This window comes from Pteropus alecto, unplaced genomic scaffold (genome assembly GCF_000325575.1).
Source record: "Pteropus alecto unplaced genomic scaffold, ASM32557v1 scaffold87, whole genome shotgun sequence".
Lineage (NCBI taxonomy): Eukaryota > Metazoa > Chordata > Mammalia > Chiroptera > Pteropodidae > Pteropus > Pteropus alecto.
The window spans coordinates 19,688,380-19,712,875 of record NW_006443225.1 but is presented as its reverse complement, the minus strand read 5'-3'; the positions used below and the strand labels follow the sequence as shown (position 1 = coordinate 19,712,875).

Below are 24,496 nucleotides of genomic sequence, written 5' to 3'. Positions count from 1 at the left end.
TCCTCCCCATCCTTGCTGTGGGTCTTGGATGTTACTCGATCACCACTCATTTCTTCATCTGTAAAATGGGACTAAAGAGGGTCCTTAAATCACAGACTTGCTGTGATGATTAAAAATGAATGGACGTGAAGTACTTAGGGTGGTCCCTGGCAAAGCCTGCATTAGCTTTTATTATCATATGCCACAGATTCAGACGAGGCACCAGCGGATGGCTTTTATGACGTCCCTCCCACGCGTCTTCCGTGTCACACACAAACCGCAGCGGCCCGGCGTTAGCTCCGATGTGCCCTGCGACACACGCCCATGTTTCCTGCTCTTTCCTATCTGATTGTATTAACACGCTGGCCACATAACGCTTCCTTTAGGGAATGCTTGACTTCGGCCTGGGGACCTGAGATAATTCTCATGGGAACTCGGGGGCGAGTTACAATGAACTGCTCAGATGAATCCTTTTCTGCTCTGGGATTAAGCCCCCCTCCCCGGCCGCATCCCGCTTCCCGATGGGGGCAGAGCGAGATGATGGCAGCGACCTCCCCAGTGTCCACATTCACACACGTACCATCAAATACCTATGAGTAAACGGGCTGGCAAATTCTTTTTCTAAGCCTTGGATCTTAACATTGTTTAACTCCCGTAATACGGGTTATGACATATTTTCATAAAATCTCCTAAGACCGTGCCAGACTTCCCCGAAATGCTGCTCATAATCCACTCAATTGACTTTATGACCCACTAATGAGTTATAGTCTGCCGTTTTAAAAACGCCGTACTACCTACGATAGCTGGGCACCATGTGATGCTTGTGCCTGCTTCAGCTTTACCGAAAATAAGGAGAAACAGGAAAAAAAGGCAGCGAAGAAGCCAGGGTCGCGTCGCAGCGCCCCCATCTGTCCCTTCCCAGCCTTAACCCGCCGTAACATGATTAGTGCCTGGGTTTTTTTCTCTCCCCCTTTCCCCGATTTCCCAGTGTAGCTTTTAAGAGCACGGACACTGGCCTCGGAGACCTGAGTCTCGGACGCAGCCTCAGCTTTGCCTCTCATGAGTTCTCTGACCTTGAACAACGCGCGATTTACCTCTTTGAGCCTCGGTTTCCCTGCAAACATGGGAATAATAGAATCGACACATTCGTAGTATGTACGTGAGGATGAAACAAGACATGAGGTGCCCGGAACACGGTAAAGTGCTGAATGCGGATTAGCTGGGCTTGTTGCTATAAACACTGACTGGAGGAATGAGATGAGCTAATTGCTCATTGCTACAAATGATCGTTCAATGTTTTCACTCCCGAGACACTAGATGTCTAAAACTAAAGCAAAGATGTTCTTACTATAGACTGCCAAAGATTAGTAAAGCAATAAAAAAGGGATTTTTATGACCAGAGTGCTTTTCACACATCCTAAAGTCACATTACAGATAGCTCTATGTTTGACTCTGTTCTTGCTAAAAAAGAAAGAAGAAAAAGAACGCAAAAGCAGGTTTTTCATAAAGAACACGAACAAAATCTCTGTCTCCCCATCAGCCTGGAAGTGTTTCAGAGTTAGATCCAAGGAGGTAATTTCTCTATCTTTCTTCTTTTAAGATTAATATTTTAGAAAAGCAAATCTTGAGAAATGATTACATATTTAGCTCTTTTGGAAAACGAGTAAGTCAAGGAGTGAATTCACTGAATAAAAACTGTTTTAAGAATTATTAATGATCTGTATGACCCTCCCCAACCCTTCCTCAATTAATCTTCCAATTTGCCACATGCTATTTTATACTTTTGTTGAAATCTGTTTATGCATTCACATTACTTATTCACAGCCAGGAGATCAGAGCCCTAAAACAGAAATCACATTAAATGCTGCAGACAGAACGTGGCAAGGCTGTAAAATCACCCATCCACAGTTATGGAGATGCTATTAACCCTGTGGCAACAGGCCGATTTAGAGACGTTATTTAAAGTTGTCATTCAGAGAGCGTCCGCACTCCGTTGTAGTCTCGTAGTTTCCACGTCAATTACATCTGATGTATATGTTTTTGCTTATGTAATGTCTATCACGGGGCCATTGGTAGTATGGCCTTTTGCGGCTGGTTATAACTAAAAAGAAATAATGTATGATATTTTGACAATAAACGCATTGGATAGGTTTAAGTTATTTTCGATTTTAGATTGTTCCGGAACACTCAGTTTCCCCAGAATCAGCTTCGATGGCTTCGGCTGCTATCGATGCACTCGATTCGGTGATAAACCGAGGCACTTTCTGCTTGGGAACAGGGCAGGATGGGTGAGTCACTTCAAGAGGGAAAAAAAAAAGGCCGGGGCTCGATCGTTCAGGCTTTCCTTTCTTTTACTGTTTCTATATAGGAGCATCTTATGGGTGAGTTGGATTCCAATAAGCCAATCAGCTACTTAATCAGTCACTCTTACTTTTTCAAGTTACCGTCATAATACATTACTTTTTATCCTGACGCTTCAGAATACGAATCATGACGCTGGACTAAAACGGTTAAAGAAACCCTCAGCCATGACTGGATAAACGGGAGCAAGAGAAGAACCGAGGTGTCGCTCTGCAGACTCCTGTTTACAGAGCATCGACTCTGTTCTGAGGAGAGCTTAGTCTACGCAGAACACAAAAAATCCATCCTGTTACATTCAGATGATCGTTCCTTCTACTATACTTATTTGTTAAGTATTCGATCTTCCTTAATGAATTAAAACTAAACTGTCGTGAAGGAAGCCAAATGCAAAGATGTAAGGAGGCAATTACTACTAAATAATGAGCATCCACGACAACTCTAAAAATGCTTTCACGATTTACCGTTTTTACAGTAGCACTTATAAGAGTATAACACAATTTTATAAAGCTCAAAACCAAGGAAAATTAAACACTATTTTATTTATCATAGATACATTGGTCATCAAACTTTATTTCTTTTGAAAAAGCAAATGAATGATACACATTTATTTACAAGTAAGTAGAAACATCCCTCCATTGAGAGACGGGCCAGCCACGGGATAAAGGAAGAACACAAGAAAGATGAAGGCTGTTGCTGATAGTCTAGGTCAAGGCTCGGTGAATGAAGGCCCACGGGCCAAACGAAGATGGGCTGGTTCCCAGCCGAGTCCATTTTCCTACTATCTTCAGCGGATGCTTTGCACTACAATAGCAGCATTGAGAAGCTGCAAAGAGACCATATGGCTTGTAAATCCTAAAGGATTGACTACCTGGGTCTTCACAGAAAAATTTTGCTGACCTCCTGATCTATTCTGTAGAAATAAGGAAGACGTCCATTAATTATTATTGTGAATAATATGTGAATGATAGGATTTACTAACCCTTTTATTCTCTACAGCTTCGCTTATCCTCATCCCGTATAAGAAATTGTTCACCCAGCACCAAATTACACAGAAGGGGTGGAAAGAGAGACGATCCACATTAAAGAGGTCAGGTCGTGTTTGCTTTACAGGTGCTCCACTCCGAAGAAAGTAAGAATCCAGCACACTCTTTTTGGCACGGAACCAGGAGAGCGTTCTCAGCTTTGACTACAACAGAGTAATAGAATAATTTTCTAGCCACCCACTGAGGCTGATTGTATGTAAACCAAAAGAGAACTTGATGGAAACAGAACTTGACGGAATAAAACTTCAAAGAATGATTTTACATCCTTTTCTAGATTCCAATGAACTTCTCGACTAGACATCAGCTAAAGTACGGTGGTTCTTTCTGGAGCTCAACTGTCCTTATTCACCTTTCTAGAAAGTGCAGGTCATCACAGCAAGGTTCTATATAGACCGGTGGCTCTTAATCAGGGGTGATTTTGACACCTTCTTAACCCTTGCATGGGATATCTGGCAATACCTGGAGACATTTTTGTTTGTTACTACCAAAGTATCTAGCGATCAGAGGTCAGGGATGGTTTGAAACGTCTTGAAAGGCACAAGGCACCCCAGCACAACAAATCCCAAAACGTCAGACTACTGGTTTGGGTCCATTAGCGATCTGAGTCAAGGTTCTGCTGGCGAGACCAACAGCCCTTAGGAAATCCCTTCTGGATTTGGTGCCCATGATGTATCCTCAGCAACACATGCGCAAGCGCGTCCTACACACTCTAATACGTTCCACATAATGGGAAAGCTTGAGGCAACTCACCATAATCCAAAACTCTTGGGTATAAGTTTTATCAAGTCGAAAATATCATTTAGTCTGAATTACCCATTCAAATGGCCTCAGTTCTTAAGTTTATGCTGCACGCAAAATGAGAGGGCACATAAAATTTTTTAAAAATTATACTGTTGCTTACACGTCATCATTTCATGTAGATAACTGACTATCTTTCAACAATATGAACTGCAAAAGGACACGTTCGTGAGTTTCTTATTTGTTATGCAGTTTCGAGGGCTTCAGTAACGGCACGTGCCTTGAGCCACATCCAAATGATATGACTGAGCACTATAAAAAGAGTGTCTGGAAAATTACAAGTTATGAGCTTAAACAGTCTGGCTGTCACCACCAGGAGAAAAAAAAAAATGGCTTTAGCAAATGTTTCAGATGTAATCCAAAGAGGCTGTGAACATTTTCATTGAAATAAAGAATCTGTTTTCTAATTAATATTCCATATGTAAGTATTTCCTTTTTTAATTTTAGAGAATTAATGGGTATTTCTAATCTTCGCAAGAAGATATATTACAGTTTGGTTGTTCATTAAGAGTCTCATTAGTAGTCTCGAGAAAAGTAGGATTCTAAACAACCATCATTAGTAAATGTTAATAGACAATCTTGAAACTTTTCAAACGCACGCTCTGATGTTCATAATCACAGCCAACATGTCCATCATTATTTATTTACAGATGTCGTTAGTAAAGATGTAGTAGAAATACTTACGAAGAAAATAAAATCTTGTCTCCACAAATGAATTCATCGCTGTCTTATTCCGTGTGGTCTACTTTGAATTGTGAAATGATTAGGGTTTACAATGTGCCTTAACATTGTAAAGTTTATCGAGTGAAATATGAGACCATCCCAGAATTAATCTTAACCTTACCAACCACTGCTCTGCCCAGGTTTAACTTAGACAACATAATGAAGCAGACAGGACTCAGCTCAGCTCAGTCTGATTTCTACCTGATACAATTAGAGGTTCGAACATCTCTTCTCGTTTTGTTTTACTTTATTTTTAACTAACTCCATCCCTTTTGGTCCAAGTTTTTTCATGTTTGCAACAGTGTAATTATCTTAAAAACACTGTGTGGTGCACCTGATTAGACAAAAACCGTATCTACAAATCCAGCCAGAAAACCCCATCCAGGGCCTGGCGTCGCCTGTGGGACTGTGAGGGACCACGCCTTGAAAAGTCCCGTAGTGTAAAGGCAGCGATTTGCCTGGCGTGCTCTGAAGAGTCTGGAAAGCATATTTTTCTGTTTGAGACTCCATGTAACCTTACATTTTATATCAAGTAGTAAAATATCCATTTTAAGTTCAGTGTGAAAAGTTAAGAGCGTATACTATAATTCCTTGAGCAAGCACTCGAAAAGCAACGCCAAAAGGTGTGACTAAAATGCCAATGACTACATTAAAAATGGAATTTTAAAAATTAATCAAAAGATGGCAAGAAAGGAGGAACGGAAAAACCAAAAGCAGAGGCCGCAAAGAGACAAGCAGTAATAAGCTGATGGAGTAAATCCAACAATATCAATAATTACATTAAAGGTTAATGGCTGCCCATGCCAATGAATAGAATTAAATCGCCAGATTAAATTTTTTTAAAGGGGGTGGGGGGTTGCCAACAATAAGCCGGGCTTATAATATCACATCTCACACAGCCTTTTAACTCCATGGGTAAAAGTTACCTGCACTGCTTAATAGACGAGGAAACAGAGCTTAGAAATAACAACTAACTTCTCAACGTTTACATAGACACTGAAGATGAGAACTGTTATTTGAACCCATCTACTTGTCTCCAAAGCACATGCCTTTTCAATGATACAACGTGTTGCTATGGTGATACAGGTATACCTTACCTTAGTCGATGCTTATAAAACATTATAAATATTATCCTCTGTTTTCTTATCATCCCTCACATTCTAAATGTCAAAATTGTAGATTTTGAAAAAAAACAGTTGAATTTTTCTTCAAATTTAAAAATATGATCAAAGTAATAGGATAATAATTTTTACTCTAAAAAGTCTGAAAGAAATTACGAGTCCATTTTAAGTAGTATGAACAGGATATAAAATTACAGTAATCACAATAACCTTCAAATTCTCCGGGTCAGGAAGCAGGTTTTACTTAATATTTGCCATTAGAACAAATTCAATGCCTTCCAAGTTATTTTTAACCAAGTTATTTTTTAATTCTGTTAAATGCTATATCTATACTCAAAAGTATTATATAAATTAAATGGACTTAACAGAATAACTATGAAATAAAATTATCGTCAAGTAAACCATGCTGAAAATGTAATTAATCAATTAGCTAATGAAAATTCCTAAAGCAGCAGACAAAAATAATCTGGCCTCAGGTTCCATGTCATCAAGATGCTAAGTGACAATGGAGCGAAGTTGCAAATATCTAAGGGAAATTATAATATACACTCACTTCTTCTATACCATGGTAAATTATAAACCCAATATGAGTCTAAATCAAAGATATTGCCACATATTCAACCCAATATGAGTCTAAATCAAAGATATTGCCACATATTCAAGGGCTCAAAGCATTAATTCACCATTCTTTCTAGGAAATCCATGTGACTATGTAAAGCGAAACAAGGGTAAAAAATACGAAAGAGAAAGACAGGACGTAGGCTCCTCTGGGATTCCAGCAGAATTGCCAAGATGGCAGCTGTGCGGCCGGCCTAGAAAATAACTGGTCCAAATTAGAAGAGCCAGTCTGTGGGCTCCAAGAAGAAATCCCTCATAAAGAATGCCACGACGACAACACAAAAACAATTTCAAGAAAAACTCATGGTTGAAATGTGAAGGAAATTACAATGTGGCATGATCTTCAGCAGTTAATGAAGGAGCGGCAGAAAAGATCATTCATTTGACCTTAATTCCAGTGATCATCTTTTAACTGGGAGGTCTTTACTATGGACCCTAGGGAGAAAGTTCTAGCACCCCACTTGGTTTTGAAGCTAAAACTCGTAAAAGAATACAATTTAATTAGGCTCGATGTATAAAAAATTCTGAGATTTAAATATAGGTAATACATGGAATACTGACGTGGATGTGGAGAGCTAAAGCACAGGCTATGTACCTCGAGTCAAGCTACAGATCAACAGTGGCAGACCCGATGATGCTTGGGAACCTAATGTAAATATGATCAACACTAATAATGCGAAAGTAAAATCACAGGTGGAAAGTAAATATGATCAACACGATGTACCTCAAGTCAAGCTATAGATTAACAATGGCAGACCCGATGATGCTTGGGAACCTAATGTAAATATGATCAACACTAATAATGCGAAAGTAAAATCACAGGTGGAAAAGTCCAAAAGGAAAAATAGTAAGGGCGCTATAACCATGAACTTACATTAGGGCAGACGAGAGCTGATGTCTGAATTTGACAACAAAATAAATATAAGTTTATATGCAGTGCTTAAAGTTACCAAAAGAACTAATACACTAATAATTAATAATATCAGCAATTGAGAAGGCAGAAAGAGATTGAATATGAGTTGCTCATCTTTCATAATATAGACAATATGGTTGATATTTCCATAGTTGATATTTCAAGAAATAGCTTATTATTTAGATGTATGGGGTTAACCAACAAAAGGTCTAATAATAACAGTTGAAAATGATTGCTTCTGACAAGTGAGTGTAAAGTATGAAGCTTTTCATTAAGGCCTATCTGTACTATTTGAATTCTTAGCTTGCCTGTTCCGTTTTGATAAAAACAAAATAATTATAAATAATAGATAAAACAAAGAGAAAGACTATTTCACAGATAATGTATATAACCTTGAACAACAGATGAATACTCTGAATATATTGCCACTGACACGAGAAAATAAGCACATAAAACGCTATGACTAGAGCAAATTTCTTAAAGAGGCAGAACAGAGCTATAATTCATGTAAAATTATTCCGTGTGCCATTACATGAACGATCATATAAAAATCAATGCAATAAGAGTAATTTTACTTCTAAAAATTCTGCGAGCAATCCTCTTGTAGAAGCTAAAAGAAATGTAAAGAATCACAATGCTGCTGAGCGGTCGTGATAAGTCACTGCCCAAAAGACCCAGGCTATCGATAAATCAAGTACTTCGATAAAATTCATACAAGCATAAGCATGTTTAACTCTAGCCCAATAACAAGAAATAGAAATAAATAGTGAAAAATGTTGGCCAGAAGAGTCTGCAAAGAATTTCTGAGCCGTTCACAATGCTCCCGTTAGTTTAGCTGTCATCAGTTAAGATAACAGCAGAGTTTTTCTTCGAAGATAAGATTTTAGGATTGAGTCATAGGCCTTTCTCGCTACCCTTCACTCTGTGCTACCCAAAATCCCAGACTATTTTATCACGATTTTAGAAATCTCAGACCACAAACTATGTAAGAGAAATGTAATTTAAATGTCACAAACTGGTATTACTCGATGAGCTTAAATCCTGAAAGCACCGTCTCGTACTTGCCTCGGCTCCCACCCTCCTCCAGGCCCGTGAATGTGTCTCAGTCACCACCGTGTGTCTGTACACACTTACTCTATTTGTGACCAGCACCCTGAAGAATCAGGACACGTTCTGTCTGTACCCCATACCGACGACTTGATTTCAGGAAGAGCCCTCTCCCCTGTACAGCCGCACAGGGCTACTCGATGCCTCCCGATAGTGTGGTCGAAAGAATCTTCCTGCTCCGAAGTGCGTGCGTTGACAGTTACTATGCATCCACATGGATCCTGCCATGGCGGCCACGACAGGACCCTAGGGCCAAGGACTTTATGCTGCTCCTGCTCCTGCTGGGGGGTGGAAAGGCAACCTCCACGGCCACAGTCTTAAGGAGCCACGAATTCTTAACATTACTAGGAGAGGCACTGGGAGGAGATGACTATCATCCGCTGGAGCGTTATAGCAAATGAAAACAGGGGTAGCACGTGGTGATGCAAACAGGCAGTTTCGTTATTTCTCCCGAAGCACGGCTAGCATAGCACAATCGTAAGCCCCAACGACAAACAGAATGCAGAAATCCCGAGAAGCCTGGAAGCACTAGCTGTGTATCTACATATGGGTTATTAACATCCATTTCTGTGTTCAACTTGACAGCCATTTTTCTCTTTTCTGTAAGTGTTTTGATGACAATTACATTTCTCCTATTTGCTGACCTTTGAATCAGGTATCTAATGAGATGCTCAGTCGTCTGGTTCAGAGAAAGAAATTATCTAGCCTTTTGGAGAACAGAGAGTAGAATCGACTTGTTTTAAAAAAGACTCGATATTCTACAACCCTGGGTCTACATCGAGACAGAAATTTTCGGGACCGTTTGGAACTGAAACAGCATCTTGGAGAATTTCGTTTTATAGTGTTGTGAATACATTTAAATATTAGATTTAATAGTTGGATAGGTAGAAAGATAGGTAGGAGGTAGGGAGGGATGGAGGGACGGAGGGAGGCAGGCAGGCAGATCTGTTTCGAAAAGAACTTATGAATATGAATGTGAAGTACCACATAAAAAACTGAGTGTACTCAAAAAGAATGAATTAGTTTCAAAATTCCATCCAAATTAATTCACTCTTGAGATTTCATCCATAGATTCCTTGCCCAAGTTACGCAGGTCAAGTATAACATTCTTTGTAGGACATCTCATGGTTTGTCACCTTCACAGGTAAAAACAACTCTCTCACTCTCTTGTCCTCTGAGTTGGCTCAGCTTTTCAAAAGCTTCTCTCTGATACGTCCATTCAACACAGCATGATTGCTACACGCAATACAATATGACAAGATTGTCCATTAGCTTGTCCTCTAAAATACCCTTAAGTTGATGGCTTAATACAATATTTAGAAAGGAGCAATCAGCTGGGAAATCTTGCTTTTAACCACGGTGACTGCTGAGCGCGGACCACAGCCACTCGCTTCCACCCTCCGCCCATGAGCTCACAGTGGCAACTTGCTGCTCCTGGAATCAAGCACTCCACATCAAACACTGGTTTTTAAAACATAATAAAGAGCATTCTTCCGTTTGCTTTGCTGATTTCTTCTCGTCTCTATGAAAATGCTCATCACACTCAGTCCCCATTAGTTGCTCAACTGTGGCATTTATCTAGAACTTTAAAATTAACGTAATGCGAGTTCTTTAAGAAGGTTTCTCTAATTCGTAATCCTCCAAGCCTCACTTTTCTTTGTCTAGTCCAAACGCAACTGTAGGACCCACTGTTAAACTATGCTTCTCCAGTCACGACTCCCAATGTCTTCTAGCGATGGAACGTAGACGTTTGCTTCTCTCCAGACATTAGCTGTCATTTACAACAAAATCATCTGGACGCTTATTTTTAAATACAGGTTTCTGAGCTGTTAGCCAGATTCACTAAATCGGACTCTCTAGAAGTGAGGCAAGATAAACTGAATTTTAGCAAGCCTCGCAAAAACTCTTCAGACATATTAAAATTTGAAGGTATTTGTATTATAAGGTCCACAATTTATCATCTGGAATTCTGGAATCCTAGCCTTATGAAGCTTTGTGAAGCGTGTGTGTGTGTGTGAGTGTGTGTGTGTGTGTGTGTGAAGTAAGTCACCAAAATATTATACACAGACTTTAAACCTACACTCATTAGCTACAAGAGCACATATTTTAATTTTCAATAAAGAATAAGCCATACTAACTGAGATTTAAGGGAAATGGGATTCTTCTTATTGTAATTGATACGTGGATGAAAATATCAAATTCAGACCCAAAGTCAGCTCAATGAAGTCATCACTTATACATTCTTCAGCAAATTTTGTATCATTCCTTATACTAAGTGCTCAAAATAGAATACGAACTAGATGTAGGAGAAACACTCAAAAAAAGATCTCTGTAACGTAATGGTTTGATGCAGGAGCACAGATGTGCAAAGGTGTTTCGGGAGCGTCAAAGAGAAGACTGCCCCAGCTGAGCAGCCAGTGTAGGGACGATGTCGGGAAAGACTCCTTGAAGATGACTTGTGTGTCGAGACAAAGTAGAAATACGAGTTAGCATACTCAGGGTAGGGGTTGAGAGCATTCTAGGCAGAGCCACCAGAATGAACAAAGATACAGTGATAAGAAATAGCATAACATGTGGGATAAACTATGAGTCACTCAGCGAGCTAAAGAGAAAACCAAATGTCAGGAATTGGCTTAGATTTGAAACTTGAAAGACAGACAAAAGATAAATCATTACATGCATAGTGAAACATGTGAGTTGCCCTAGATTTTAAATAATTTTTACTCTTCTCTTCCCTTCTCTTGGGACTCCAATTACACGTTTGATAGACTGTTTGATAGTATTTTAAAGGTCACGGAGACTCTCCATTTTTAGTGTGTGGTTTTTTCTTTTTTTTTTCCCTCTCTGGGCTTCATTCTTCTATAGTTTCTATATCTGTGTATTCAAGTTCACCAACCTTCTCTTCTGAGGTGTCTCATTGGATATTGAGCCCATCCAGTGAATTTTTTTCAGACATTGTATTTTTGATTTCTAAGAGTTACACTTACTTCATTTTAAATCTTCCATTTCCATTCTCATTATGTTCATGTGTCTTTTTAAATCCTTGAGCGTATTTATATATCCATAAGAAATGTTTCACGACAGTTGCTAATTTCATCATTTCCATCATGTTTGTGCCTGTTTCTACTGACTGATTTTTTTCGTCGCGACGGTCATGATTTCCTTCTTCGTAAGTCTAGGAGTTTTTGATCGGGTGATAGCAATCGCACGTATTTTGCTTTGTTGGAGACTAGACTTTGGTCTGTCAGGCAGCTAGCTTACTCGATCCTTTTGAAGTTTGTTTTTCAGCTCTGAGGAGTGAGTATAAAATATTCCTTCTTAATTGGGGTTCCACAAGAAAATTAAACCCCACCGTTTAGGGCAACATTGTACATAATCAGTTAACTTACCTCTAATGCAGTTAGAATGCTGTTATGCCAACCTCGAGAGAAATAGTTATTCAAATTATTTTCCATAAAACCCCAGTGGAGAACGACTGACGGCTTAGTGACCCCACTCAGGCAGGAGCCCTGTGAAGTGTCCCCGACGTCCCAGGTGTTTAAGGAGGACTTGTTGTTCTTGGTCACCAAAAGTCAGACGTCACCCAGCCTGGCGTGAGCACGGGCGACGGTTCAACTCCAGCTTCCGAGCTGCTCGACGCCTGTCCGTAGGGAATCTCTTCACACGTGTGCGGCTGACTCTCCAGCAGCAGAGAGAAGAGGATCCTGCGCAGATTTTTGACATTCTTTCCCACCTCTCCATCACGCTTCTCCACAAGTTCCAGACGCCTCCGGCTTCCCGTACACCAAACTCTGTCTGCTCAACTTAATGGGATTGCTGTGCTCTGTCCGAGACACGCCTCCCCGCGGTGTCCAGAAAGTACCAGAAGGCAGACAGCCGGCATGATTGTAGGTTCATCTCGCTTGTCTCCTTCCCTTCCATACTGTTCCAGTTTTAACCACTGTCTAAAAACTGTGACAGCATTTATGTCGTCCAGTTTCATGTTTATCGAAAGAAGGTAAGTCTAGTCCCAGAGTGAAAGTTTTATCTTCGAGCTTACAGGTGACAGAGAGCCGATGAAGAATTTTAATCGGAAGACCGACATGGTGAGAGCTGCACCTCAGATCGCTCTAGAAGTTCTGTGGGGAAAAAATGTGAGAAAGACTAGACTGGTGAAAGGAAGATGCTCCGGAAATATTTAGGAGTTAAAGCCATCAGGACGAGATGGTTTTCTGAACACAGAAAAGTAAGAGGAAGGAGTCAGAGATGGGGCTCAGAGTTCGAGCTTGGTGTCACCGACTCACACGAAGAAGCCCTGGCTTTGGTGATTTGAGTTCCGTTCATGTTGCCTTTGAGGCGTTTTTGGAATATCCGAACAGAGGCGACCTTTGAAGCGTTGCATAAACAAACTCGAAACTTAGGGGGAAGACCTTGCCTGGACGAGAGAAAATCAAGAGTCACCAGCATGGAAATGCCAGTTGAAATTCCAGAGGAAATAATTTGAGAGAAGAGACAGAATCCTGAGGCAACTGGGATAAAATCAAAGAACAAGAACTTAAAGGTCCTAGGGCCGAGGCGAGACGTTGGAGCACTGAGGGACGAAGGCCAGCCGGAGGCGGCAACGTCCAGGCAGCAAAGGCATCTGGGGAGAGGCTGAGCTACGTTTCAAGTGCAAGCGCCAACAGCATAAGGGCTAAGAGGATGGCCCCTCGCAGTCGCTCAGTGGGTGAGTGGAGCTGAAAGCCAAACACTGAGCAGGCAGAGAAGCAGGGAGAACAGAGAGCGAGGACAGATTAGCCTTTTCGAGGATGAAAGAAGGAAGAAGGTTGGCTGCATCGAAGCTAAAGAAAGATTCAGGTCAAGAGCATGTACCTTCGGTACGAGGCTCGAAATCTTGCTGAAGAAAAGAACTTAAAAATACAGGATAGAGGGAAACACAAATGGGTTAAGAGTCTTGGCCTTCACCGGTGTCACAGGAAAGACATCGGAATCAGCGTCTGAGCCCAACAAGAAGGTCCGTTCTGAGTGCGCGTTCCCGCCGGGCTTCCGGACCCGTGGCCGGACCTGGATGGGAGGACGGGCCACCGGAGTTTGCAGAGGGAAAGCGAGGTGTTAGAGAGAGCGAGGGCCTCGCTCTGAGAGACAGTCTCCGTCCAGAGCCTCAGCGGTGACGAAGACCCTGGTCAGGGACCTGTCACTGAAGGCCTTATTCTCAGCGAGAGCTGTCACAAAACATTCAGAGCATTTACGTGAGAGGAGATAAAAATGCTGATTATGATGATGATTAAAATAGATGTGCTTATATGCCGACCCCCCAGGTACCCCCTTCAGAATACCCCCCTGGGTGCTGGGGGCGCTGCTGACTGACAACCCTCGCAGCGCGTTAACCTCAGCCGAAGAGCTGACGTCCCCAAGGTCATGATTCTGTCCTGGCCGCAGTCCGCACCCCGTGACTGGTCAAAGCAAGGATACAGAAACCCAGCCTCCTTGTGCCAACCTGGGACAAGGCTGTAGCCGCCCCAGTTCCGTTTTGAAGGGTCAGCTGAGGCCTTTGTCGTTACTGATAGTAACCGCCCTCTGTCCACTCCCACTTCCTTCCCGTCCTCCGGAAATAGGACTGTCACATACATACACATCACACCCGGTTAAATGTGAATGTCAGCTACATCCCAAGTGGTGTATTTTATATTAAAAATTATTCAGAAATGTAACTTTAACTGGGCGTTCTGCATTTTTACTTGCAGAATCTGGCAACCTAAGCCACAGGTATGAATTTGAAGAGCGCTCCCTAGTAAACTTCCTTCACATTAACTGCATCTCAGAGTCGGCCTCCCGGGGAATCCCGCCTGCAAAAGCTAGTAAGTCCAGGAACAGCGTTCCCTGCTGGACAGGTGGCAATGGGGACGCCATGTCTGCGGGGAAATACGAAGAGTCGGCAGCAGAGCAACAGGGTAAATATTAGAACTCTGGCAGCGGTAAATGGGGACGGCCTACAGTAGAAGGAAATGCACTAGCATGTGGAATTCGTCAGTAATTTGAGAAATACTCGTGGGGAAGTACAGTTACGACGGCAATGAAATTGGGTGGCTGCTGCTGGACACAGCTGGTTCTTTAGAAGAAACGAGAACAAATAGCTGAGAGGGATTAAAAATCCTGTGACAGACAGGATTTCGGGCACCCAAGTCACCCCTTCTCGCCGGAAGGGCAATCGTTAATTGGCCTGCTCCAGGCATATATTAAGACACGCCTTTCCCTGCCCTTCCCATAGGGCCTAAGCCTGTACGATTATCCAAAAGCACAAAAATGTCTGATGCATCGATATGAATCCCACACAAAATCACAACAGACTAACAACGGAGGTAGAGCAGCAGGCACTGAACTTGGCATTCGGCGGTCCTCTCATAGCCTGCCCCTCCCAGGACCAGCTGGTCCGAGAGAGCAAAGAAAGGCTGCAGGGTACGGCTATGGCATCGGCTCAGAGAAGATGCCGTACAAGAATGGGGTACCATCCTCCAGAATGCAGGATGCACGCACACGCACACGCACGCATCCATATACACGCAACGGCACCGTGTCCCCAACAGGCGAATCCGTAGATCCGAGGACCGGTGGGTGAAGTAAGAAAGCCTCCTTGGCATTGAGCTCAGGGCAACACGTGGACAAGGCCCGCTCTCTGCCCCCCGATTCTGGGTCTGCGGGTTGAGCAGTCCTGACTCCCAAAGGAGGGGTATTTCTCCCAGGGGGAGCAGCACCAATCCCACTGAGCTCTAACCACGGCCACCGGCCGGGGACCCTGGCCTTCACATGACAAAGGACCGGCAGCCAAGAAGAGAAGTCACCAGGCCGGACAGGGGTAGTTGAACCTGATCGAGAAGAGGAAAAGCTATTATCATTTAATTCTCACACAAACTCTGTACGTTAAGTCTTACTCTTCACAGACGAGGAAACTGAGTCTGAAGAAGCAAACAGAGAAAGACAAGTTCACTGCCATATGTCCACGCACAGAGCAAAGAGGACCTACGGGCCTCAGCCTGACCGAGCAGGACCGTGGTGGCTGAAAACAGCGCTGAGGTGCTAAAATTAACTACTCAGCAAGTCACCCAGCACTGGAACTTTCTGGGATGATGGGAAAGTCCAACACCTGGATGTTCTGCCCACATCTAGCCACTAGTCGCGAGGGGCCACCAACAATTACCGTGTACCTGAAGCAACTGAGGAATTTTCTAATTTTACTTAACTTTATTTAATGAAAATTTGAATTTAAATCACCACCTGCATTGGGTAGCACAGTCCTAAAGAATTCGTGAAATTTCTCCTGTGCTTAGGAAAATATACCCAGGGGTTAAGGCAGATGCTGTAGCAGAAGCAACACAACTCAGAATTTCCAGAATAAGATTTCTAGTTTGCGGACCACATTTTTCTTCTCCCTCACACTCTGACAAAAAAAAAAAAAAAAAAAAAAAAGGATTCATCACATGTCAAGCTCTAATTCTTAAACTGTAGAACAAATGTGTCACAGACACTGATTAAAGATGTTCGGTGGCCACCGCTAAATATGGAGGGACCCTGTTAAGTATCAGCACTGAGAACTATTTCTCATCTTCACCATTTCAGGGCTAGATAAAGTCTAAATTCTTTCTCAGAAATAACGACTGTAGTGATATATTAAGTTAAAGAGCTGCTTTCTATTTCTTCGGTTGCTGTTCTCATGCCTGTTTTTGTTGGGAGGGACTGGTTTTATTTTGTTTCCAACAGACTCATGTTTAAATGTCTCTAGTTTACTGTTTACTGTCTGTGCAATCTTCTCCAGAGATTTAGACCAAATAGATTTTTCCCGATTAGGCTGCTCATCATTATTTCCCAAGCTTCCAATTAAGTATCATCTGGCAATCTGGCAAATTTATGAAACATCACGGCAGGATATACTTCAATTTTGCCTTTTAACTTCTAACTTTCATTAAAGAGAATCTATTTTGAGGCCACTGCTGAATTGAGACCTCCAAATATTTCATAAGTTTTGACACCTTGCCAAACCTACAGAAATGTACGCTCTGCTTAAAAGGATTTGTTAAATCGAATCCTATGACAGATCATTTACCAAATTGAGCATCTTTAACTAATTTTCTGGCTTCTCTCATTCGATCTAACAAGTCACATTGAAATCCTTCAATTCTGGCCATTTCATGACTTACCACAAATATTTTGGAATTAACAGACTTTTTCTTCAAAGAAAGTATGAGATAAGAAAAATACCTCATAGAGAGTGTTGACCGGGTACCAGCCCTATCTCCACATAAATACTTACTTACTCACCTGCTTTCTTGCTGAGATGAAAAAGGAGATGAAGATTTTTAAAACCCAGAGTAGAGTAGGCATAAAAAACTCCATCATATAGAAAAGCCAAACTTTTATGCTCAAGTTATCATGGCTTTCAAGTAACTGGCTAGATGTTGGAGGCCACACAAAGCAGATCTAAGCAAATGTTAAACTCTCTGAAGACAGAGCCGGAGTTTGAATCCTGAGTGCACGTCAAACATGATGCAATTATTTAATGTATATGTTTCTCTGTTTCTTCATCTATAAAATAGAGATAATAATAATATCTACCTCATAATGTGGACTAGATAATGAAATAAGTTAGTACTTGCAAAATACCTAGAATAGTGCCTGCCATACAAGCATACTAGCATAAGTTAATGTAAGTGTCATAAAACCACAGAATGTGAACGTTGCTTAGAACTTTTGACATTTCTCACTTTATGTGTATATTTCACACATGCGTGATCTTAGAAGCACTTTTTACACATACCTTTGGGATGATAGTATTTATATTCTAGAAACAGCAGTAAAACGTTAAATATTCATTTACAATTTGTTATAAGCAGAATTCACAGAAAAGAGATTTTCACTCAATTTCGAAATTGGTATTGTGACAGTTCCGTCACTAATATAGATATGAACTTTATATTCCTAATGGAAATTATGCCTATGATTCTCATAGTGATAACAAGGATGGGCAGTGATGGATCCATGGGTATCATATCATTTGCTTTGACCAGGAGATTAGCTTATTCAACCGACCCTCGTTGCTTGATCACGTCTCCTTCACCTCTCTTTGTTATGTTATTCATCTCTATTGTGAAGTATGGGCAGTAAAATTATCAACAAAATAGTTTTCATGACATTTACTCTAGTAAAGGATAAAGACATTAATCAAAAGATATCACACACACGAAACTTCAGCTGATAGATATGAATTTATTTGAGCATATTAATTGAAGAATTGAACCTAGTTAGAGATCAAGCAATTTTCCCTAAAGAAGAGAGAACTGGACTTAAACCTAAAAGGTGAGAGGAAGTTAACTAATTGAATAAATGAAAGGACACAGTTCCTGGAAAGGGAACAGCAAGAGCAAAGTCTCATGGGATAAAGTGAAGAGGATAAGGTGAGTGGGATCCTCAATGAAGCTAGAAAAACAGGTCGGAAACAGACCAGTAGAGACCACAAGGCCATGTAAAGTTTTACCCACATCACACAGCCAATGGCAAGTCACTAAAGGACTTGAACCAGGAGGCGGGGAGGGGGCGAAATGACCCGGTGTGCGTTTACACGAGATCGATGGCGCTGCCGTGAAAACAGACTGGGAGAGGAGGCGAGAGTGACGTGCGTCGGTCGGGAGGCCATTTCAACGTGACAGCTCGGTCCAATAGGTGAGGAGTGAGGATGGAAAGAAGTATAAATGTAAGATATTCAGTGACCTCGATGCGTCGCTGGACGAAGGAGAAGAGGAGGAAGGAGGTGTCGAAGATGACGTCTAAGTTCCTGACGTCTAAGTTTCTGACTTGCATAACTGGACCAGACATGTTGCATTTGAAAATGCCTTTGAAAGAGTCAAGTGACGCTATCACATTCACGGTGGGAGAATTTCTGATTTCAAACATAATAAAGTAACTCATACCAGACTACTCTTCCCATGGTAAATGACTGTAACACTGAGCGAAACATATAAAACAATATTTTCAGATCTCGATCAAAAGACAGCGCTGAACTCTGATCCCTGAAAGAGAGGAAACACATAAGGTAAGCCCCATAATTTCCCAAAGTTTCTGCCCAGGAAAATTTTCCAGACTGCAGTGGAGGGAGATGGAGTCACACGGATCACAGCAGTATCACTGAGTAGAGAAGGTAGAGACCAAAGTTTGGAGCTGCTTAGGAGGCTAAAGTTCATGAAACTGGATACTGTAGACAAGGAAGCCGCACAGAAAAAAATCTCACAAATCTACATGTGGATCGTATAATACTTTGGCTACATCCTAAAGTTGTGGATGCACAAAGGAAACTCAAGTAGAGTCTGCTAAGGATTTGAACAATAATGCAGGTATTCTGTTGGTTATAAACTGCTTGAAAACAGAAATTCTGACCAGCTGGAGTGGAAAGATCTCTCTAAACAACCCAGAGATTCAGGTGACACCTCGTAGAAAGGCCATCTCAAAGGAATAGGGCTATTTTAGCTAAGGTCTACCCTAGATCCTTAATAAAGTTGATAAAGCTTAAAAATAAACTCCAAAGAATAAAGATGATCCACTAGTAATTGACCTGCCTGCCAGCTCGAAACCTAACACTTCGAAAAGAAGAACAAAAAAGTCAGACTTTCCAAAACATATCTCAGAATGTCTAGCACACAAACAAAAATTAGTAGATGTGAAGAAGAAAGACCGTGGCAGCATCGACTACTCCCCAACTCTGCGAGTAGAGTCTGGCCTCTAAGACACCCCGCAGCCCCGGCGGGGGGTGAAAAGCGAAAGAACAATCTACCTGAGGTGCAGCCAAATAAGTGTTAAAAATACGATAAAGAAGAAAGTAGAACATTGAAATTACGAGACCAGATATACAGGCCAAAAGTGATAATAAAGCACCTGTGATTTAACTACATGCAAAACGATATTTCTGGGAGTTAAAAAAAGAACTAGATACCTTTACAGAAATTTCAATAGTGTAATTGAAATAAAGAATATTATCAAAAACCAAATTAGTGTCTTTGAAGATCCAGAGGAAGACATACCTCAAAAAAACCCAAAAAACAAAAAACAAAAAAACGAAAACAAAGAGAAGGCAATCATTAGGGAAAAGAAGAGAAAAATGGATGATCTAATACCTAAATCATGAAATTTCAGAAGAAAAAAGTAATAAAGTATTATATAAATTATGAACAAAAAATTATCTGGTTTTAAGAAAGATTTGAATCGACCAATGTAATACTAAAATTCCAGAAATAAGGATACAGCTACGATGAGAGGCACTGGGAATGGGAAGTCTTATGCAAGTCATCCTTAACTACAGTAACAGAAGCCAATAGAGATCTAAAATGAATAAAGAGTAGCAGGAGAAGCGGCTTTGGACGTGTGGAGGAAATTACGGAAGACAGGTAAGGAAGTACACTGCGGCTCCCCCAGTGGGGAGGGGGTCTGGGATGGTGAGGAGGGGGTAGAAAATGGCGGGACTCTGTCATAAGCTTATGAACTGCTTGATTTTTAACAATGTTTATATATTGGGTGGACTAAAATTAAAATTATTTTTCTAAAACTCAATGAGCTAAAGAATAAATTTGGTAAGTTTTAAAATTTAAGTGTCTTTTTAAAATGTGAAGTCTTCATTAAAAGGTATTCCATCCCTGGACACTCAGAGTCCCTCTCAGTGTCTTTACTGTCCCTCTTTCTGCCTCTGAGGGGAGACCGCACTCTGTGGAGTGTTACCCCTTTTCTAATAAACTTTCTTTTGGACTCAAAAAAAAAAAAAAAAGGTACTCCATATAACATACAGCGTGGTGACTACAGTTAATGATATTGTACTGCAGCTGGGTGAGTACATCTTTAAAGTCCTCATCACCAGGGGAAAAAAACTTGTATTAACTATGTATCATTACACACGTTCACTGGACTACTGTGGTGATCATTCTGCAATACAAACAAATATCAGATCATTACGTTGTACACTTGAAACTAATAAAATGTTGTATGTCAATTAGACCTCAATAAAAATTTTTTTTTTAAATTTTTAAGTGCTCAAGTTTTCTCAAAAGATCAGTAATATCATTTTCATGACATTCAGTCTCCTTTGTGTACTATTTTCAGAGGCTGATGGATATTAATTACCACCATGTGGCACTAGAAAGAATACTTTCCTTGGAATGGAGGGGATTGTGGAGGATTATCACAGTATGTCTATATTTCTCCCACATCATACCAACTTTCCAAATATTCTTCCCTCTCCAAACCTCCACTCGATCCCTCTGCAACATAAATATTTGAAGAAATGCAGTAAACTGTAAAGAGTATGGAATTTGAGGTCAGATAGATCCAGCTTTCAATTTAGTTTAACTTTCTAGCTTAAGCACATTTATTAATTTCTCTACCTTACATTTCTTCGGCTATAAAATGGAAGTAGCAATTCCTATTATTATATAAAATAACACATGTAAAATAGCTTATAGTATGCACAGTACACAGTAGGTATTCAATAAATGATATTTTATAGCACAGATTTCCATAATATTTTAATCAGAATTTTATAATCGGAGTAACCATCAATTCCTAGGCCTACAAAACAAAGTCACGTTTCCTTTTAAAGTTTAAATTATCATAACATTCTCCACAAACTTGATTTCCAAAAATGTCACCCCACAAACGTCCCCCCTTATTCTGGGGCATTCCAAGGGGTGCTCGCAATCACCCAGAAAGCAGTCGCCCTACACACCTGCCCTCAATTTCCTGTGCCTGGAGGAAGCAGGAGAGCCTCCCAGACCAGCCACCGGTGGGCTCTGAGCGAAGGCTGCTGCCTGCAGAGGCCACCAGGCCAGTGCATTGCAGGGAAAGGGGACAAGCCTCTTTCCCAATTCCACGTCATACCATAGACAAGGTTTATTAAAGTTGGGGGGGGGGGGTTGTAATTTAAGTTTGGGAATTGGGATTTAATTTCTTTTAAAGCGTGGCAGGTTTCAGCCCGCACAGGAATGTCTGCATACAGTTTTCATGCCCATGGTAAAAACAGGAGCCAAAGCCATTCTAATGCTCCACTCAAGCGGTGGGCGTGTTTTGAATCAAAAAAGCTTCATGAATCAAAAATAACTTTGTACCCATCAATATGACCCGGCCCGAAGAATTTAGCCAACGCTCACTATTTGCAGATTCTGTATTGCAAACTTGCCCGCTTGCTAAGATTTATGTGTAACCCCAGATGAATATTTGTGGTAATTCCTGAATGTGCAAGTGGGCAGAAACTGTCAGCCAAGCACATCGCCAGCTGAAGTCAGACAAGGCGACACTTTGTCTTCTCGCTTTAGTTCTGATGGTATAAACAGTGTCCTTTTAAACAAGTGTCCTTTTCAAGTATATTTAGCAGCTCGTCTGTCACATTATTACGCTTTTTGGTGATTTCGCTGTCTTAACTGGGTCCCCAGCATAGCACTGAAGTGCTGTCAACATGTCCCCAGGCATGAGAAGGCTGCGACGTGTCTCGTGGAGGAAACGCATGCGGGCGAGCCTCCTCCACAGCGACACAGTGACAGTGCTGTTGGCTGTGAGTCCACCGTCCACGAGTCAACGACGCACAGGAAAACAGAAACACATAGAACAGGGTTACGGATTGACTGGCTAGTGACAGTGCTGTGACCAGAGGCTCACGGGCACTCACCCCCACCTCCTCCGGGCAGATTCCGGGTTCGCTGATTCAGGGTTCCCCAGCGCGCCCGACAACTGCTAAGAAGGAGAGCCCAGCGGGTCCTGATTTGTGAAGGCGGTGGCGGCCCCGCGTCTCTGACGGGGTCCTGGGGTCAGTCCGCCACCGAGACTTACGCTCGCTGCGGCAGGCTTGGGAGATGGGAACCAGCGCCCTGCCTCCGCGCGGACACGGCCGTTCCCGGGCACGCGGGAGGGGTCTGCGCGGCGTTCCCCAGCCGCTGACCGTAGTAGGTCCCGCCAGCCACCAGCAAGGACCCTCCTCCCCTCTCCAGGACTGGGCAGATGGGGACCAGCCATCCGCCACCGAGACTTACGCTCGCTGCGGCAGGCTTGGGAGATGGGAACCAGCGCCCTGCCTCCGCGCGGACACGGCCGTTCCCGGGCACGCGGGAGGGGTCTGCGCGGCGTTCCCCAGCCGCTGACCGTAGTAGGTCCCGCCAGCCACCAGCAAGGACCCTCCTCCCCTCTCCAGGACTGGGCAGATGGGGACCAGCCACTCAGCCGAGATCGAGGGGGGCTGTCTGCACTGGCGCTGCCGCAGCCGGCCATGCCCAGGCACAGAACACCTCGCTTCTGGGGACCGGCCTGGAGCCTGCTGGGGGGACGGGCCTGGAAAAGCGCCCACCCTCGGGTTCTCCGAGCCGGCCGTGCGCCCGCTAATGGGCCCATTTTTGAGTGCCCAGCGTTGGAAGGGCGCGCAGACCGGGGTGACGCGGGTTCGGGATGGAAAATCAGTACGCGGGCCGCGGAAGCGCCGCCGCAGCGCTGCGCAGCCGCTCCGCTTGCGACGGTCCTCGGCTTGCAGCCACCGCCCCGCCTGCACCTCCTCCGTCCCCGCCCAGAGCCCGCGACGGCCGGCGCTAAGCACGCGGGGCCACCGGCCTCCTGCTCAGCATCCTCCCTTTCAAAAGCAGCACGCGCACACACGCGCACAAACACAGACACGCGCACACACATACAGACATGCGCACACACATGCGCAGACACACATGCACGTGCACACACGCGCACACAAACACACACGGACACACGCACGCACGTGCACAGAGACACACGCACACAAACGCGCAGACACATGCACGTGCACACGCACGCACACACATACAGACACACACGAGCATCCTCCCTTTCAAAAGCAGCACGCGCACACACATACAGACACACACATGCACGTGCACACGCACGCACACACATAGACACACACGCACACAGACACACGCACACCTGCACGCACACACACGGACACATGCACGCACGCGCACACACACAGTCACACGCACACATGCACACGCACGCACACAGACACACATTTGCGCACACATGCGCACACACGCATGCACGTGCACACACACAGACACACGCACACACACAGACACACGCACACCTGCACTCACACAAACACATGGACACACGCACGCACGCGCACACACACAGACACACGCGCACATATGCACACGCACGCACACAGACATACACGTGCACACACACAGACACATACGGACACACGCACGCAGGCACACACGCGCACACACACATGCGCACACACGCATACACGTGCACACACATACGGACACACGCACGCGCACACACACAGACAGGCACACACGCACACAGACACATAGGCACACATGCACACACATACACACACAGGCACACGCGCGCACACACGTGCACACACACGCATCGATGGCGCAGACGACTACTGGGAGACGCCCCCCCCACCCCCGCATTACTACTCTGGGTTCAGGCCGCGAGCCCAGGCGCACGCAGCAGACAGAGCGGGGTCCCGCCCACCGGTGACAGCGAGTGTTGGCGCGTGCCGGGCTCGCAGCGCGCGACCTGCATTAAACTCGCTCAGGGCTGGCGACTCCGCGGTGACGGCTGCCGTCACCTCTCAGACACGGAGCTGAGGGACAGATAAAGGCAGGAGCTGGCCCAAGGCCCCTCTCCTAGCGACAGAGAGAGACGCGAGCCCAGGCGGTCCAGTTGTCGCACAGCGCCGCCTCCCACGCGGCCCGCAGCCCCCAAGGGGGCCACCAGGCCAGCTTCCCCCGGATGGCCAGCCCAGCCCAGCCCAGCGCGGTCCCAGCTCCGGCGCACAGGGAGAGCACTGAGAC

General features: G+C 43.5%; 1 long non-coding RNA gene across 2 annotated transcripts in view; it reads right to left on the bottom strand.

The window, feature by feature from the left end:
• The window catches only part of LOC107196544, a 34,885-nt gene that overhangs the window by 1,983 nt on the left and 8,406 nt on the right, over positions 1-24,496 (bottom strand). The gene's annotated exons all lie outside the window — the stretch shown is intronic.